The 20,547-nt window shown below is 40.2% G+C and overlaps 1 protein-coding gene and 1 non-coding gene across 2 annotated transcripts in view; both read left to right on the top strand.

Annotated features, from left to right (window-relative positions):
• LOC128648916 (E1A-binding protein p400) overlaps positions 1–20,547 on the top strand; it is a 684,550-nt gene that overhangs the window by 450,965 nt on the left and 213,038 nt on the right. The gene's annotated exons all lie outside the window — the stretch shown is intronic.
• On the top strand, positions 14,775–14,970 carry LOC128650583 (U2 spliceosomal RNA). Its single transcript, XR_008400869.1, has one exon. It is a non-coding gene; the product is annotated as a U2 spliceosomal RNA (small nuclear RNA).

Here is a 20,547-nt window from a genome sequence, read left to right on the forward strand (position 1 = left end):
TCCCTGCAAGCAAGGATTGGGGTTATGCTGTGTCCATGTCAATCTCTTTAGTAAGAGTAATGGTGGCTTTTAGCAGTTAGAAGACGATGATGTAGTCTTTGCTTAAACTTCTAACAACAATGCTATCCCTTTATAGAAACCAGTGTTGGTTACTCTGTTTTTTCTCTTCCTCCAGGTCCCTGTCAGCGGTCAGATGAGGCTGACAGACCTGGGAATATATGCCTACCTCATGGCTGCAGCTACAAGGTAAGTGCTTATTTCCTTCTTAGGTTTAGAAGGCTCAAGCACATTGGGAGTTACTATCATCTTTACATGAAGTAAGGGTGTTATATGCCTTCAATACCCGAGTTAGGTTTTTCACTAAACGTCCCCTGCAGCTGGTGCCTTTTATTAAGGACTGAGGAGCTATATGTTTTAATAGAGGCTTATTTAGCATATCGGTATCAGCAGGGCTTGGGGTCAAACTTTCGACAGTACGCTGACTTTAGTCTCCCTTTTGGCTCTGGGTCTCCTGGCCTTCAGCAGCCAGTACATAGATTTCAGTCCTATGAGCTCTGTGCTTGGGACGATCGCAATGTGCACTAGGTGAGTTTAAGATTTACAGGCTATGGGAACAGTAGGCTTGTTTTAAACTCGCGTTTTGAAACCTCCTTGGGGCTTTCTAGCTCTTATAGGGTAGTGTTTTATTTTAGTAATTGCGGCTGCACTTAGGTGGGATTTGGTGCCATCTGTCTATTCTCCCTCAAATACTACCATTTTAAGAAATAGTATTTAGTTTTATTGGCGGCAGAGCTAATAGATTTGGCGCCATCTACCCGCCCTCCCTCTTTTATTATTTCCAGTATTGTGGCTATTGTTCTACCGCCATTAGTTTGTCTCTTTTACTAGGCTTGGAGAGGGAGGTTCTATGAGAAAGCGCCGCCATCTTATTGTGATATGCTCCACGGGATCTCTAGTGCTAGGTTCACTTCCCCCTATCGACTCTGGGTATAGGATCGTTTTGTTGTCTTAGTAAGCATCTAATGTTAGGTGGATGCTCTTATAGGCATTTTTAAGTTGCACTTACAAAGAAAGCTTTCTGGGTGTTTCTTGTCAGTGTGTACTAATTATTTCAGTTAGTGTTGCGCTATACACGGTTTAATTTGATTTCCATGAGATCCGCTGCAGATATATCTCACATGTTTCCTCGCTTCGCGTATACAAATTAGTCAAAGAGTAATGTGTTTTAATATGTACATTACATGTAATCACTTGCTGTAAAGCCAACATTGCGTATTATTTTTCATGGTTTATGGCGTTTTTGTAAAGTTTTTTACAATAATCACTTATGCCTGCACTTTTATTTCAAGATGTGTTTTTCTTGAGAATAGTGTTATCCTAGTTTTTACTGCCCTCAGCTGGCAGTTTTATGTAACTTCAGGTTCCGCCTTGTATTTAATTTATGATAACGGGGAACTAACTATCTTTTTCTCTCATTCTGATACTGCATATTCAGTCTGATATCAATTTCTGTGCAGTCTGGACAGTAATAACTTCAAAATTAGTTATATTTGAATGCTTTTGTTTTCATCTGTATGCCCTTTAGAACTGTCTAAATTTAAGATGTTGCTTCTGATTCTCATAAGCTTGAGATTGGATGTTAGGGATTTATAGCATTTTATTCCCCCCCCCCCCCTACCTTTCTAAGTAGATATTTTTATAAATTTTATGTCTTCTTATTTATTTTTTGTCTGCAGTGTATCTTAAATATATTTTGTTAGGGATTATTAGATTTTATAAGTTTAATCATTTTCCATTCAGTGTATATAGAATTTTGTTATAAGCCTTATGTCTGCTTATATATCTATTCTCTGCTGTGCATATTATTATATGTTTTGAGGGATTATTAGCATTTTCATGACTATTGTTAGTTTTCTGCAGTGATAAAGGATAATAATTTTGTATTGATCCTTTTTGTTATAATGAGTCATATATAATATAACTTAATGTTCTACTTGTACAGAGGCTTTCCTTCTTGGCTCAGGGGCTGCATGTCTCTGTACTAATGTCCGTGACATGTATGTTCTCCTATCTTGTGTATAGGGGGTTCATTTCTTGTTACATGTTTTCATGTATTATTCTCATCAGAACCCTATTATATTTATTTCTATATCTGTATTATAGGAATACTTATTTTAATTTATCTCACATTGAGGTGATATTGTTAGCGTATGTAATACAGGATGTTTAATGTATCATCCTCTAATTTATTTTCCTGTTTTTATTATAGGAATTTCATATTACATTTGCCCTCATGAATTGAGGAGCTTTTTGCTCTTATTTCTCTTGTTAAGTGTAGTCAGTCCACGGGTCATCCATTACTTATGGAATATATCTCTTCCTAACAGGAAGCTGCAAGAGGATCTCCCAAGCAGAGCTGCTATATAGCTCCTCCCCTCACATGTCATATTCAGTCATTCTCTTGCAGCCTAACTAAAGATAGGTCGCTGTGAGAGGTCTGTGGTGTTTTTTAACTTAGTTTATTTCTTCAATCAAAAGTTTGTTATTTTAAATGGCACCGGAGTGTGCTGTTTGTTCTCAGGCAGCATTAGAAGAAGAATCTGCCTGCGTTTTCTATGATCTTAGCAGACGTAACTAAGATCCACTGGCTGTTCTCATCTGAGGAGTGAGGTAACTTCAGAAAAGGGGAATAGCATGCAGGGCCCCCCTGCAAACGAGGTATGTGCAGTAAATTATTTTTCTGAGGAATGGAATTGACTGAGAAAATACTGCTGATACCAATGTAACGTAAGTTCAGCCTTAAATGCAGTGATAGCGACTGGTATTAGGCCGATGAGTGTGTGTACACTGAATGTATTTTTCTAAGGAATGGAATTGACTCTGAAAATACTGTTAATACTGAAATAATGTATGAGCCTTAACTGCAGTAAAAGCGACTGGTAGCAGGCTTATTAATAACACTTCATAACTCTTAAAATGTATGTTCAAAACGTTTAATGGCATGTTAATCGTTTTTTGTGAGGTACTTGGTGATAAAACTTATTGGGGCATGATTTTTACCACATGGCCATCTTTGTTTTCTGCATAGAAACAGTTATCTGAGCTTCCCCACTGTTGTAATATGAGTGGGAGGGGCCTATTTAGCGCTTTTTTGCGCAGTAAAAATTCAGTCATAATCTGTCTACTTCATCCTCCATGATCCAGATCGTCTCTAGAGAGCTCAGGGGTCTTCAAAATTCATTTTGAGGGAGGTAATCAGTCACAGCAGACCTGTGACAGTGTGTTTTGACTGTGTTAAAAACGTTAATTATTAAATTGTTATCCGTTTTTGGGTATTAAGGGGTTAATCATCCACTTGCTGGTGGGTGCAATCCTTTGCTAACTTAATACATTTACTGTGAAAAATTGGTTGCTATAACTATTTTGGTTCATTGTTATTTCAACTGTGACAGCTTTTTGTGCTTCTTAAAGGCACAGTAGCGTTTTTTATATTGCTTGTAAATTTATTTAGAAAAGTATTTCCAAGCTTGCTAGTCTGTTTAAACATGTCTGACTCAGATGAATCTCTTTGTTCACTATGTTTAAAGGCCAATGTGGAGCCCAATAGAAATTTGTGTACTAATTGCATTGATGTTACTTTAAATAAAAGTCAATCTTTACATGTAAAGAAATTATCACCAGACAACGAGGGGGAAGTTATGCCGACTAACTCTCCTCACGTATTAGTACCTTCGCCTCCCGCTCAGGAGGTGTGTGATTTTGTGGCGCCAAGTACATCAGGGAGGCCCTTACAAATCACTTTGCAAGACATAACTACTGTTATGACAGAAGTATTATCTAAATTGCCAGAATTAAGAGGCAAGCGCGATAGCTCTGGGTTAAGGACAGAGCGCGCGGATGAGGTGAGAGCCATGTCAGATACTGCGTCACAGTTTGCAGAACATGAAGACGGAGAGCTTCATTCTTTGGGTGACGGATCTGATCCAGGGAGACTGGATTCAGAGATTTCTAATTTTATATTTAAGCTTGAGAACCTCCGCATATTGCTAGGGGAGGTATTAGCGGCTCTGAATGATTGTAACACGGTTGCAATTCCAGAAAAATTATGTAGGTTGGATAGATACTATGCGGTACCGGTGTGTACTGACGTGTTTCCTATACCTAAAAGGCTTACAGAGATTATTAGCAAGGAGTGGGATAGACCTGGTGTGCCTTTTTCCCCTCCTCCCATATTTAGGAAAATGTTTCCTATAGACGCCACCACACGAGACTTATGGCAGACGGTCCCTAAGGTGGAGGGAGCAGTTTCTACTTTAGCTAAGCGTACCACTATCCCGGTGGAGGATAGTTGTGCCTTTTCAGATCCAATGGATAAGAAATTAGAGGGTTACCTTAAGAAAATGTTTGTTCAACAAGGTTTTATCTTACAGCCCCTTGCATGCATTGCGCCTGTCACTGCTGCGGCGGCATTCTGGTTTGAGTCTCTGGAAGAGGCCATTCGCACAGCTCCATTGGATGAAATTATGAGCAAGCTTAAAGCACTTAAGCTAGCTAACGCATTTGTTTCTGATGCCGTCGTACATTTAACCAAACTTACGGCTAAGAACTCCGGATTCGCCATCCAAGCGCGCAGAGCGCTATGGCTTAAATCCTGGTCAGCTGACGTGACTTCTAAATCTAAATTGCTTAATATTCCTTTCAAAGGGCAGACCTTATTCGGGCCCGGCTTGAAATAAATTATAGCTGACATTACGGGAGGTAAGGGCCATGCTCTACCTCAGGACAGGGCCAAATCAAAGGCCAAACAGTCTAATTTTCGTGCCTTTCGTAACTTCAAGGCAGGAGCAGCATCAACTTCCTCCGCTCCAAAACAGGAAGGAGCTGTTGCTCGTTACAGACAGGGCTGGAAAGTTAACCAGTCCCGGAACAAGGGCAAGCAGGCCAAGAAACCTGCTGCTGCCCCTAAGACAGCATGAAGAGAGGGCCCCCTATCCGGAAACGGATCTAGTGGGGGGCAGACTTTCTCTCTTCGCCCAGGCTTGGGCAAGAGATGTCCAGGATCCCTGGGCGTTGGAGATCATATCTCAGGGATATCTCCTGGACTTCAAAACTTCTCCTCCACGAGGGAGATTTCATCTTTCAAGGTTATCAGCAAACCAAATAAAGAAAGAGGCGTTTCTACGCTGTGTACAAGACCTCTTAATAATGGGGGTGATCCACCCAGTTCCGCGGACGGAACACGGGCAAGGATTCTATTCAAATCTATTTGTGGTTCCCAAGAAAGAGGGAACCTTCAGACCAATCTTGGACTTAAAAATCCTAAACAAATTCCTAAGAGTTCCATCATTCAAAATGGAAACTATTCGAACCATCCTTCCCATGATCCAAGAGGGTCAGTACATGACCACAGTGGACTTAAAGGATGCCTACCTTCACATACCGATTCACAAGGATCATTATCGGTACCTAAGATTTGCTTTCCTAGACAGGCATTACCAGTTTGTAGCTCTTCCCTTCGGATTAGCTACGGCTCCAAGAATCTTTACAAAAGTTCTGGGCTCACTTCTGGCAGTACTAAGACCGCGAGGCATAGCGGTGACTCCGTACCTAGACGACATTCTGATACAAGCGTCAAGTTTTCAAACTGCCAAGTCTCATACAGAGATAGTTCTGGCATTTCTGAGGTCGCATGGGTGGAAGGTGAACGTGGAAAAGAGTTCTCTATTACCACTTACAAGGGTTCCCTTTCTAGGGACTCTTATAGATTCTGTAGAGATGAAAATTTACCTGACGGAGGCCAGGTTATCAAAACTTCTAAATGCTTGCCGTGTCCTTCATTCCATTCCACACCCGTCAGTAGCTCAGTGCATGGAAGTAATCGGCTTAATGGTAGCGGCAATGGACATAGTATCTCAGACCGCTGCAATTGTGCATGCTAAGTCAGTGGAATGGGGATTACTCAGATTTGTCCCCCCTGCTAAATCTGGATCAAGAGACCAGAGATTCTCTTCTATGGTGGCTTTCTCTGCCACATCTGTCCAAGGGGATGACCTTTCGCAGGCCAGATTGGACGATTGTAACAACAAACGCCAGCCTTCTAGGCTGGGGTTAGTCTGGAACTCCCTGAAGGCTCAGGGACTATGGACTCAGGAGGAGAAACTCCTCCAAATAAATATTCTGGAATTAAGAGCAATATTCAATGCTCTCCTAGCTTGGCCTCAGTTAGCAACTCTGAGGTTCATCAGATTTCAGTCGGACAACATCACGACTGTGGCTTACATCAACCATCAAGGGGGAACCAGAAGTTCCCTAGCGATGTTGGAAGTCTCAAAGATAATTCGCTGGGCAGAGTCTCACTCTTGCCACCTGTCAGCGATTTACATCCCAGGCGTGGAGAACTGGGAGGCGGATTTTCTAAGTCGCCAGACTTTTCATCCGGGGGAGTGGGAACTTCATCCGGAGGTCTTTGCTCAACTGATTCATCGTTGGGGCAAACCAGATCTGGATCTCATGGCGTCTCGCCAGAACGCCAAGCTTCCTTGTTACGGATCCAGGTCCAGGGACCCGGGAGCGGTGCTGATAGATGCTCTGACAGCCCCTTGGGTCTTCAACATGGCTTATGTGTTTCCACCATTTCCGATGCTTCCTCGTTTCATTGCCAAGATCAAACAGGAGAGAGCTTCGGTGATTCTGATAGCGCCTGCGTGGCCACGCAGGACCTGGTATGCAGACCTAGTGGACATGTCGTCCTGCCCACCGTGGTTTCTGCCTCTGAGACAGGACCTTCTAATTCAGGGTCCTTTCAACCATCCAAATCTAATTTCTCTGAGGCTGACTGCATGGAGATTGAACGCTTGATTCTCTCAAAGCGTGGCTTCTCGGATTCGGTTATTGATACCTTAATACAGGCTAGGAAGCCTGTTACCAGAAGAATTTACCATAAGATATGGCGTAAATATTTATATTGGTGCGAATCCAAGAGTTACTCATGGAGTAAGTTTAGGATTCCTAGGATATTGTCTTTTCTACAAGAGGGTTTAGAAAAGGGCTTATCTGCTAGTTCGTTAAAGGGACAGATTTCTGCTCTGTCTATTCTTCTACCCAAACGTCTGGCAGAAGTTCCAGACGTTCAGGCTTTTTGTCAGGCTTTAGCTAGGATTAAGCCTGTGTTTAAGACTGTTGCTCCGCCGTGGAGCTTAAACTTAGTTCTTAACGTTCTTCAAGGCGTTCCATTTGAACCCCTTCATTCCATTGATATCAAGCTGTTATCCTGGAAGGTTCTGTTTTTGATTTGGCTATTTCCTCGGCTCGAAGAGTCTCTGAGTTATCTGCTTTACATTGTGATTCTCCTTATCTGATTTTTCATTCAGACAAGGTAGTTCTGCGTACTAAACCTGGGTTCTTACCTAAGGTAGTTACTAACAGGAATATCAATCAAGAGATTGTTGTTCCATCACTGTGTCCTAACCCTTCTTCAAAGAAGGAACGACTTTTGCATAATCTGGACGTAGTCCGTGCCCTGAAGTTCTGTTTGCAGGCAACTAAAGATTTTCGTCAAACTTCTTCCCTGTTTGTCGTTTACTCTGGACAGAGAAGAGGTCAAAAGGCTTCGGCTACCTCTCTCTCTTTTTGGCTTTGTAGCATAATACGTTTAGCCTATGAGACTGCTGGACAGCAGCCTCCTGAAAGGATTACACCGATTATTCTACTAGAGCTGTGGCTTCCACCTGGGCCTTTAAAAATGAGGCCTCTGTTGAACAGATTTGCAAGGCTGCAACTTGGTCTTCACTTCACACTTTTTCAAAATTTTACAAATTTGACACTTTTGCTTCTTCGGAGGCTATTTTTGGGAGAAAGGTGCTTCAGGCAGTGGTTCCTTCTGTTTAAGGTTCCTACCTTGTCCCTCCCTTCATCCGTGTACTTTAGCTTTGGTATTGGTATTCCATAAGTAATGGATGACCCGTGGACTGACTACACTTAACAAGAGAAAACATAATTTCTCCAACATAGGTGTGTCCGGTCCACGGCGTCATCCTTACTTGTGGGATATTCTCTTCCCCAACAGGAAATGGCAAAGAGCCCAGCAAAGCTGGTCACATGATCCCTCCTAGGCTCCGCCTACCCCAGTCATTCTCTTTGCCGTTGTACAGGCAACATCTCCACGGAGATGGCTTAGAGTTTTTTAGTGTTTAACTGTAGTTTTTATTATTCAATCAAGAGTTTTTTATTTTGAAATAGTGCTGGTATGTACTATTTACTCAGAAACAGAAAAGAGATGAAGATTTCTGTTTGTATGAGGAAAATGATTTTAGCAACCGTCACTAAAATCCATGGCTGTTCCACACAGGACTGTTGAGAGCAATTAACTTCAGTTGGGGGAACAGTGAGCAGTCTCTTGCTGCTTGAGGTATGACACATTCTAACAAGACGATGTAATGCTGGAAGCTGTCATTTTCCCTCTGGGATCCGGTAAGCCATGTTTATTACGATTGTAAATAAGGGCTTCAAAAAGGGCTTATTAAGACTGTAGACTTTTTTTGGGCTAAATCGATTGATTATTAACACATATTTAGCCTTGAGGAATCATTTTATCTGGGTATTTTGATATAATAATATCGGCAGGCACTGTTTTAGACACCTTATTCTTTAGGGGCTTTCCCAAAGCATAGGCAGAGCCTCATTTTCGCGCCGGTGTTGCGCACTTGTTTTTGAGAGGCATGGCATGCAGTCGCATGTGAGAGGAGCTCTGATACTTAGAAAAGACTTTCTGAAGGCGTCATTTGGTATCGTATTCCCCTTGGGGCTTGGTTGGGTCTCAGCAAAGCAGATACCAGGGACTGTAAGGGGTTAAAGTTCAAAACGGCTCCGGTTCCGTTATTTTAAGGGTTAAAGCTTCCAAATTTGGTGTGCAATACTTTTAAGGCTTTAAGACACTGTGGTGAAAATTTGGTGAATTTTGAACAATTCCTTCATGTTTTTTCGCATTTGCAGTAATAAAGTGTGTTCAGTTTAAAATTTAAAGTGACAGTAACGGTTTTATTTTAAAACGTTTTTTGTACTTGTTATCAAGTTTATGCCTGTTTAACATGTCTGAACTACCAGATAGACTGTGTTCTGAATGTGGGGAAGCCAGAATTCCTATTCATTTAAATAAATGTGATTTATGTGACAATGACAATGATGCCCAAGATGATTCCTCAAGTGAGGGGAGTAAGCATGGTACTGCATCATTCCCTCCTTCGTCTACACGAGTCTTGCCCACTCAGGAGGCCCCTAGTACATCTAGCGCGCCAATACTCCTTACTATGCAACAATTAACGGCTGTAATGGATAATTCTGTCAAAAACATTTTAGCCAAAATGAACACTTATCAGCGTAAGCGCGACTGCTCTGTTTTAGATACTGAAGAGCATGACGACGCTGATATTAATATTTCTGAAGGGCCCCTAACTCAGTCTGATGGGGCCAGGGAGGTTTTGTCTGAGGGAGAAATTACTGATTCAGGGAACATTTCTCAACAAGCTGAACCTGATGTGATTGCATTTAAATTTAAGTTGGAACATCTCCGCATTCTGCTTAAGGAGGTATTATCCACTCTGGATGATTGTGACAAGTTGGTCATCCCAGAGAAACTATGTAAAATGGACAAGTTCCTAGAGGTGCCGGGGCTCCCAGAAGCTTTTCCTATACCCAAGCGGGTGGCGGACATTGTTAATAAGGAATGGGAAAGGCCCGGTATTCCTTTCGTCCCTCCCCCCATATTTAAAAAATTGTTTCCTATGGTCGACCCCAGAAAGGACTTATGGCAGACAGTCCCCAAGGTCGAGGGAGCGGTTTCCACTTTAAACAAACGCACCACTATACCCATAGAGGATAGTTGTGCTTTCAAAGATCCTATGGATAAAAAATTAGAAGGTTTGCTTAAAAAGATGTTTGTTCAGCAGGGTTACCTTCTACAACCAATTTCATGCATTGTCCCTGTCGCTACAGCCGCATGTTTCTGGTTCGATGAGCTGATAAAGGCGGTCGACAGTGATTCTCCTCCTTATGAGGAGATTATGGACAGAATCAATGCTCTCAAATTGGCTAATTCTTTCACCCTAGACGCCACTTTGCAATTGGCTAGGTTAGCGGCTAAGAATTCTGGGTTTGCTATTGTGGCGCGCAGAGCGCTTTGGTTGAAATCTTGGTCGGCTGATGCGTCTTCCAAGAACAAGTTACTTAACATTCCTTTCAAGGGGAAAACGCTGTTTGGCCCTGACTTGAAAGAGATTATCTCGGATATCACTGGGGGTAAGGGCCACGCCCTTCCTCAGGATCGGCCTTTCAAGGCAAAGAATAAACCTAATTTTCGTCCCTTTCGTAGAAACGGACCAGCCCAAAGTGCTACGTCCTCTAAGCAAGAGGGTAATACTTCTCAAGCCAAGCCAGCTTGGAGACCAATGCAAGGCTGGAACAAGGGAAAGCAGGCCAAGAAACCTGCCACTGCTACCAAGACAGCATGAAATGTTGGCCCCCGATCCGGGACCGGATCTGGTGGGGGGCAGACTCTCTCTCTTCGCTCAGGCTTGGGCAAGAGATGTTCTGGATCCTTGGGCGCTAGAAATAGTCTCCCAAGGTTATCTTCTGGAATTCAAGGGACTTCCCCCAAGGGGGAGGTTCCACAGGTCTCAGTTGTCTTCAGACCACATAAAAAGACAGGCATTCTTACATTGTGTAGAAGACCTGTTAAAAATGGGAGTGATTCATCCCGTTCCATTAAGAGAACAAGGGATGGGGTTCTACTCCAATCTGTTTATAGTTCCCAAAAAAGAGGGAACGTTCAGACCAATCTTAGATCTCAAGATCTTAAACAAGTTTCTCAAGGTTCCATCGTTCAAGATGGAAACCATTCGAACTATTCTTCCTTCCATCCAGGAAGGTCAATTCATGACCACGGTGGATTTAAAGGATGCGTATCTACATATTCCTATCCACAAGGAACATCATCGGTTCCTGAGGTTCGCATTCCTGGACAAACATTACCAGTTCGTGGCGCTTCCTTTCGGATTAGCCACTGCTCCAAGGATTTTCACAAAGGTACTAGGGTCCCTTCTAGCTGTGCTAAGACCAAGGGGCATTGCCGTAGTACCTTACTTGGACGACATTCTGATTCAAGCGTCGTCCCTTCCTCAAGCAAAGGCTCACACGGACATTGTCCTGGCCTTTCTCAGATCTCACGGATGGAAAGTGAACGTGGAAAAGAGTTCTCTATCTCCGTCAACAAGGGTTCCCTTCTTGGGAACAATAATAGACTCCTTAGAAATGAGGATTTTTCTGACAGAGGCCAGAAAAACAAAACTTCTAGACTCTTGTCGGATACTTCATTCCGTCCCTCTTCCTTCCATAGCTCAGTGCATGGAAGTGATCGGGTTGATGGTAGCGGCAATGGACATAGTTCCTTTTGCACGCATTCATCTAAGACCATTACAACTGTGCATGCTCAGTCAGTGGAATGGGGACTATACAGACTTGTCTCCGAAGATACAAGTAAATCAGAGGACCAGAGACTCACTCCGTTGGTGGCTGTCCCTGGACAACCTGTCACGAGGGATGACATTCCGCAGACCAGAGTGGGTCATTGTCACGACCGACGCCAGTCTGATGGGCTGGGGCGCGGTCTGGGGATCCCTGAAAGCTCAGGGTCTTTGGTCTCGGGAAGAATCTCTTCTACCGATAAATATTCTGGAACTGAGAGCGATATTCAATGCTCTCAAGGCTTGGCCTCAGCTAGCGAGGGCCAAGTTCATACGGTTTCAATCAGACAACATGACAACTGTTGCGTACATCAACCATCAGGGGGGAACAAGGAGTTCCCTGGCGATGGAAGAAGTGACCAAAATCATTCTATGGGCGGAGTCTCACTCCTGCCACCTGTCTGCTATCCACACCCCAGGAGTGGAAAATTGGGAAGCGGATTTTCTGAGTCGTCAGACATTGCATCCGGGGGAGTGGGAACTCCATCCGGAAATCTTTGCCCAAGTCACTCAGCTGTGGGGCATTCCAGACATGGATCTGATGGCCTCTCGTCAGAACTTCAAAGTTCCTTGCTACGGGTCCAGATCCAGGGATCCCAAGGCGGCTCTAGTGGATGCACTAGTAGCACCTTGGACCTTCAAACTAGCTTATGTGTTCCCGCCGTTTCCTCTCATCCCCAGGCTGGTAGCCAGGATCAATCAGGAGAGGGCGTCGGTGATCTTGATAGCTCCTGCGTGGCCACGCAGGACTTGGTACGCAGATCTGGTGAATATGTCATCGGCTCCTCCTTGGAAGCTACCTTTGAGACGAGACCTTCTTGTTCAGGGTCCGTTCGAACATCCGAATCTGGTTTCACTCCAGCTGACTGCTTGGAGATTGAACGCTTGATCTTATCGAAGCGAGGATTCTCAGATTCTGTTATCGATACTCTTGTTCAGGCCAGAAAGCCTGTAACTAGAAAGATTTACCACAAAATTTGGAAAAAATATATCTGTTGGTGTGAATCTAAAGGATTCCCTTGGGACAAGGTTAAGATTCCTAGGATTCTATCCTTCCTTCAAGAAGGATTGGAAAAAGGATTATCTGCAAGTTCCCTGAAGGGACAGATTTCTGCCTTGTCTGTGTTACTTCACAAAAAGCTGGCCGCTGTGCCAGATGTTCAAGCCTTTGTTCAGGCTCTGGTTAGAATTAAGCCTGTTTACAAACCTTTGACTCCTCCTTGGAGTCTCAATTTAGTTCTTTCAGTTCTTCAGGGGGTTCCGTTTGAACCCTTGCATTCCGTTGATATTAAGTTATTATCTTGGAAAGTTTTGTTTTTAGTTGCAATTTCTTCTGCTAGAAGAGTTTCAGAATTATCTGCTCTGCAGTGTTCTCCTCCTTATCTGGTGTTCCATGCAGATAAGGTGGTTTTACGTACTAAACCTGGTTTTCTTCCAAAAGTTGTTTCTAACAAAAACATTAACCAGGAGATTATCGTACCTTCTCTGTGTCCGAAACCAGTTTCAAAGAAGGAACGTTTGTTGCACAATTTGGATGTTGTTCGCGCTCTAAAATTCTATTTAGATGCTACAAAGGATTTTAGACAAACATCTTCCTTGTTTGTTGTTTATTCCGGTAAAAGGAGAGGTCAAAAAGCAACTTCTACCTCTCTCTCTTTTTGGATTAAAAGCATCATCAGATTGGCTTACGAGACTGCCGGACGGCAGCCTCCCGAAAGAATCACAGCTCATTCCACTAGGGCTGTGGCTTCCACATGGGCCTTCAAGAACGAGGCTTCTGTTGATCAGATATGTAGGGCAGCGACTTGGTCTTCACTGCACACTTTTACCAAATTTTACAAGTTTGATACTTTTGCTTCTTCTGAGGCTATTTTTGGGAGAAAGGTTTTGCAAGCCGTGGTGCCTTCCATTTAGGTCACCTGATTTGCTCCCTCCCTTCATCCGTGTCCTAAAGCTTTGGTATTGGTTCCCACAAGTAAGGATGACGCCGTGGACCGGACACACCTATGTTGGAGAAAACAGAATTTATGTTTACCTGATAAATTACTTTCTCCAACGGTGTGTCCGGTCCACGGCCCGCCCTGGTTTTTTTAATCAGGTCTGATAATTTATTTTCTTTAACTACAGTCACCACGGTACCATATGGTTTCTCCTATGCAAATATTCCTCCTTAACGTCGGTCGAATGACTGGGGTAGGCGGAGCCTAGGAGGGATCATGTGACCAGCTTTGCTGGGCTCTTTGCCATTTCCTGTTGGGGAAGAGAATATCCCACAAGTAAGGATGACGCCGTGGACCGGACACACCGTTGGAGAAAGTAATTTATCAGGTAAACATAAATTCTGTTTTATGCTTACCTGATAAATTTATTTCTCTTGTAGTGTAGTCAGTCCACGGCCCGCCCTGTCTTTAAGGCAGATCTAAATTTTAATTAAACTCCAGTCACCACTGCACCCTATGGTTTCTCCTTTCTCGTCTGGTTTTGGTCGAATGAGCTATATAGCAGCTCTGCTTGGGTGATCCTCTTGCAGCTTCCTGTTAGGAAGAGATATATTCCATAAGTAATGGATGACCCGTGGACTGACTACACTACAAGAGAAATAAATTTATCAGGTAAGCATAAATTATGTTTTGTACCATTCGTTGTCCTTTTGACATATATCAATTTTGTGTTTCTACATCTTTATAAGGTTATTTTTTAGTTAACCTATTTTGATGATTGGACACCTTTTATTTATATATAATAAAAAAAATCACACTGGAATGAGACTTAATTTTTTTAATCTCATGTGTTGACATGTTTTTCATTGGGGCACGAGATGTATTTTGAAATCTGTTGCAATAATCCATTATGAGACTATTTTTTCAGGATGTGTTGGTCTTGACAGAGTCTGTTTCCTTAGTATGTGCTACCATGTGGGTGCAGTTTTCTTTATATGAATGATCAATGTATTTCTTTTCTATCATGTACATAATTTTTTTTTAGGGATTTGCTTATGCTCAGTGGAAAGTCACTGAGATTCTCTTGGGAGACCAGAATTCCATTCCCTATTGGAGCATGACGTTCTCCTAGGGCAGAGTGGGGATTCTTGTCCATGAATTTTATAATTATATATTATAATTGTTTCTTCTGGATCTCCGTGTTATATTCTCTTTCATAACGAGGTGATTTTTCTAGTTTCTGGGTCAGGTATGTTGCCCTATTTTTATTTTCCGGGCTTGTTTAATTCTCATATTGAGGGGTATTTTGCGAATGTCTATTGCTTCTCGGCCTTTTGGCTAAGATCAAGTGTAGTATCTTTTCTTATCAGTTTAATATCTGATAAGTCCTCTATCTGGGGACCATAGTGTCACATGTACAATAATCTTTTTATTTACACCAGCTGTATTGGCTCTACTGCCTGGTAATCGTTAGGTTTGCAGTTTGGTTCCTGCTGCAGTTTCTTGCACCTGGAATGTGTGCTCGCAAGCTGTTTTAAACTATACTTTTTATATAGGGAGTGCTCCTATAGTTTGATAGTTCTAATATCTGTTTAAGACCCAGAATGTTCTGGGTTTGAATTCCATTGGGCCTATTTCTTCTCAAGGGATTGAAATCCTATCTGATCTCTTTCTGAGGTTAGTTTTGACTTTTTTTTTTTTAGAGATTTCGGTTCTGGTGACTCTCTCCGGATGTCTTGTCCCATGGCGCATGCTTCTTATGATTATGGGTTGCTAGCCTCTCTGGCTAGGGAACAGATTGGGGTTCCTTAATAGCATAATGCTGCTCAGAGAACACCTTAAGACACAGAGTTCCAGAAACCTGTGATCATCTCTACAACTTTGTATGTTCTCCAAAAATCATTTATGGAGATTATCTGTGCAGACAGATTTTTGCCCGGGAGTAAGTTTTTGTGCTTAGTGGGCTCTTCATCCAGAGGTATTCTCAATGTTCCTCTGTGGAAACGCTCTCAGGTGATGAGTCCTGGAGTTGGCTTTGATGATGTTTTCGTTTAAACGCCAAGCTTCCTTTTTCGGATCCAGATTGAGAGATCCTCAGGCAGCTATGGTCTATGCTTTAGCTGTTCCATAGGACTCTGGTTTCCTTTCAGGATTCTCTGCTGGCTATCTTTCTCGGACATAGTTTGTGTCCTTCTGGAGGAGCATGTTTCAGTTTTTTTTTTTTTTTTTTTATAATATTTTTATTGAAAAGGGAAATCCATGAGGGGTACAGAAAAAAGAAACAAAGGAGAAGGACATTGGGGTATATGACATCTCAAGTTCACATATTTGGAAGTTGTAGATATACATTTTACATTCGGACAAGAAAAAAAAAAAACAAGAAAAAAAGAAAGAAGAAGTTTCCTTCTGTGTTATATACCAGCCAGTTAACCACGGGCTTACTCACAGAAATTAAATAAAATCTCAATCCTTCAAATCCCCTACCTCCCTTAGTAACACCAAAACAGTTAGTTCCTCCCTACATGAACAACCTTTTATTATATGGTATAAAGACAGACACCCAAGCAAAACAGGGTGAGGGGGAAAAGAATAAGAATAAAAAAAAAAAAAAAAAAAAAAACCAAAAAAGAGAAAAAAGGAATATGAGTATGATATAGTGTCCTCAGCCTTCTCTTATTCCCAGCTCAGTATACCAAGGGTAGCTCATTTCTAAGTATGGCATTCATTACATACTCTGTAGATCTGAGTGGATAGATAATTTTCTTTTGCATATCCGGTGACTGTGAATATATAAATATTTCCCATTTCTTGAAAAATCTCTCAACTTCATTACTTTTATCTATTTCTAATAGGCATTGCTCTATAGTCATTTGTTTCATAATCTGATTATTTACTTCAGATATAGCAGGCACTTTTTTCGAGATCCATGTTTTCAGTAATAAGAACCTGGCCACCCCAATAGCTAGTTCAATAAATTCCTTATTATTGATCTTTTCTTTTATATCTGGAGGGAATAGAAAAAATACTAAAGCTCGATAGATCTTAAACTCTTTTTTTAATATTCTCGATAGCCAGAAACTCATTTTATTCCAGTATTGTCTAATTAATGTGCATTCCCAAAAGTAATGCACGATATCAGCCCCCCTGCTACCGCATTTGACACATTTATCTTGCGTTTTACTATTCCATCTTGCCATGGCAGAAGGGGTAAGATATATTTGATTTAATATATTATTGTGTACTTCTCTAAAATTAGTAGAAATAAAGGTCTTATTAGATCTCGTGATACTATTTTGTATATATTCTTCATTGCAATCTGTTAAACCCTTCAAATGCCATTTCTTAACGATCAGTTGTAGATTTGCATTACCCTCCTGTCTTAATGATTCCTTGTACCATTTTTTTATTGAGAAATTCCCACTCTTACATAGATCCAGGAGATAAGTAAGTGACGGCCAGCCCCATTCATTATTTTGATTCTGTAATAATTTGTTTACAAGGTCTCTTAATTGAAGATAAGCAAAAAAATCTTTGCTAGGGAGGTCAAATTCACCTCTTAGCTCTTCGAATGTTTTGATCTGTGCTATAACTGAAGTAAAATTAATCATTTGACTAATATTTATTAAACCCTTTCTTTTCCATCTATGGAATACTGCGGATTTTAAAGCTTCTAGAAACGGGGGATAACCAGTTATTGTTAAAAAAATTGGATACTGCAAAGTTGACTTTTAATTTCTTACAGTATTGTTGCCAAGCTTTTATAATGCCGAGATATGAAAACAAACATTTAATTTTCTGAGGGATATCTTTAGCTTGTGTGTGTAGTAACGCTTTAGGTATGTAAGGCTTTGCAATCTCTTCTTCTAATAATTTATCTGTGAAATATTCTTTATCTATCAGCCATTCAGCTGCTATTTTAACCAGGCATGCTAAATTGTAATTCCCAATATCTGGTAATGCATAGCCCCCATATTCTTTTGAGTATGATAGTGTTTTTAATGAGATTTTTCTCCTACCCTTTCCCCACAGAAATTCTGTTATATTTTTATTGAATAGTGTGATATCGACCTTCTTTAGAAGGAGAGGTAGATTCTGTAGTTTATAGAGGATCTTAGGGAAAATGATCATTTTAATTAAACCAATCTTTCCAGATAAAGATAATGGTAAATGTTTCCAAGCATTTAGCTGAAGATATATTTTCTGAAGAGTTGGAATTAAGTTTAAATCATACCAGCATTTTGGATTCTTATTAAGAATGATACCTAGATACGAAATTTGATCAACAACTTTAAATGGACTTTTATACGAATCCTTATAGTTACTGAGCCATAAGAGTTCCGATTTATTGACATTTACTTTATAACCTGAGAAGGAACTATATAGTTCTATTATTTCCATTAATTTTGGGATATTATGCTTACTATTTCTTAAAAAAATCAATATATCGTCCGCATATAGTAATAATTTTAATAAAGTTCACGAATGGTCCTGAGAAACCAAATTTAAGCAAAGACGTAAAAAGATGATCCCACTGAACTGCATCAAAGGCTTTTTCGGCGTCTAGAGCTATTATAGCCGCGTCCTGGTTTGATTTATGAATTTTCTCAGGTTGGTCCGATAATTCTTTAAAATATTCGATAATGAGACATGCCTTTCGAATATTTACTACAGAGCTTCTACCATTCATGAAGCCCACCTGATTAGAATGTATAATATTACCCATGATATTTTTTAATCTTTCTGCTACTATAGTAGCCAAGATCTTATAATCTACATTAAGTAGAGAGATGGGTCTATATGAGTCTACCCTCTCAGGATCCCTTCCTTTCTTGAAGATCATAATTGTAACAGCCCTAGTAAAATTCTTTGACATTGCTCCATTCTCTACATAATAATAGTTAAATAATCTAGTCAGGTGTGGTATAATTTCTTTATTTAATATTTTATAAAATTCGGCTGGAAGCTGGTCTGGACCCGGGGCTTTGTTTAATTTAGATTTATATATTGTACTCTCTACTTCCTCCTCTGAAATTGGCGAGTTAATTTTTCCCATTTCTTCTGCTGACAATTTAGGGGTTACAATAGTTTCCCAGAATAAATCCTTATTGGCAATATCTACCTCACGTGCACTGTAAAATTTCTGGAATGTGTGGTAAAAGGTCTCATTAATCTCTATGGGATTATGTAGAAGTTTGTCCTCTACTCTTAATGCAGATATTATACTATTTTTCTTCTCAGATTTCACTAATCTAGCTAAATAGCTACCTGTCTTATTCCCAAACTTCATATGTTTTGCCTTTTTTTTAAGGTCCTCTCTTGTAGCTTCGCATAGATAAAAAAGATCTCTCTCCTGTTTCGCCTGGGTATATTTTAACCAGTTATTCTTTGAACCACATTGAAGAAATCTATTATACATATTAGTTAATTGGTTAGTAAGTTGCTTTTCTCTTTCCTTTCTTTTTTTCCTAAATCTAGACATGAAACTTACGATTTCTCCCCTTAATACAGCTTTTGCTGTTTCCCATAGTGTTTCTACTCTATCATCATATTCTCTGTTTAAATTTAGAAAGATATGCCATTTTTCTTTTTACATAGCTACAAAGGATGCATTTTTTAACATGTATTTGGGGAAATAGAAAGAGTTGCTTTTATAGCTACTAGTTTTTATATCATCTGCAAAAAATTCTAGTGTGATGGGTGCGTGATCAGAGATTGCAAAATCCTTTATATCAGTTTTAGGTTCTATTTTAAGAATGGAGTCAGTTACTAGGAAGTAATCAATTCTAGAAAATGATAGTAGTGATTTAGATAGACATGTGAATCTTTTGACATCTGGGTACTGAACTCGCCATATATCAGATACTTTAAGTGTTTTTTTGAATGTATTTAGAATCCTCATTTCCTTAGCTAATCTAAAGTCCTTCTCTCTACCTTTTGTACTTTTCCTATCTATTGGAAATTTAGGCGTTAAATTGAAATCTCCGGCTATAATTAAATTGGTCTCTACATAATTCAACAATAATGCTTGGAGTTTCCCCCAGAAATCCATATCTAAATTATTCGGACCATATACATTGCATATAGTATATATCTTCTTCCTAATTTCTAATTGCAATATAAGAAAGCGAGCATTTTCATCAAGTTTAACCTCTATAATTTTATAGTCCAAATTTTTGCTCAGCAAAATAGCGACTCCTTTTTTCCTTACTGTACATGGTGTGGCTAGGATTTCTTTTACCCAGTTAATTTTTAATTTAGCTATTTCCGCTGCAGATAATCTGATCTCTTGCAATAATGCAATGTCAGTATTAAATTTTTTAAGATGTTTAATGATTGCCTTCCTTTTAATCGGGGATACAATCCCTCCGACATTCCATGATGTAAAATGAATTAGCGGTTTTAAACCAATAGCCATATTATTGTTCTAGGCAATTTTTATTGTTGGTGTATCCACCTTGATTACTCCCCTTACTTTATTAGAACTATGTATATAGAGAAGGCTGAGGAAAAAAGAAGAAAAAAAAAAAAAAAAAAAAAAAAGGGAAAAAAAAGGGAAATAAAAATCATTTAGCACTATCTGAGAATATATCATCATAGCTTTCATGGTCTTTTAGCAAGATACTGTATAGCTTCTTCACTGTTCTGGAAGGATTTAAAACCTCCCTTATCCCCTATCTTTAAGATAGCAGGATAGATTACAAACGCTTGTATTCCTTTTTGAATGAACTGTGAGCACAGCTGAGACATTACTTTCCTTTTATTGGAAGTTTCCAAAGAAAAATCCTGAAAGATAAGAATCTTTCTATCCTCCAACATTAGCGGTTCTGAGAGTTTTTTATAGTGTTTTAAGATTTCTAGTTTATCTTTATAATTTAAAAATTTAGCTATCACAGGTCTAGAGAAAGGCCTATTTGGACGGTCTTCTGATACCAGCTGTTTATTGGGACCTAGTCTATGAACTCTTTCAACTATAATCTCTGAGCCTTCCCTTAGTATACCTAGGCGTTTTGGGATTTCCTTTATAATTAGTGCTTCTAGATCTGCATTTGCGAATTTTTCTGATATACCTATGAATCTTAAATTATTCCTTC

The sequence above is a fragment of the Bombina bombina genome, chromosome 2 (assembly GCF_027579735.1).
Source record: "Bombina bombina isolate aBomBom1 chromosome 2, aBomBom1.pri, whole genome shotgun sequence".
NCBI classification, from domain to species: Eukaryota; Metazoa; Chordata; class Amphibia; order Anura; family Bombinatoridae; genus Bombina; species Bombina bombina.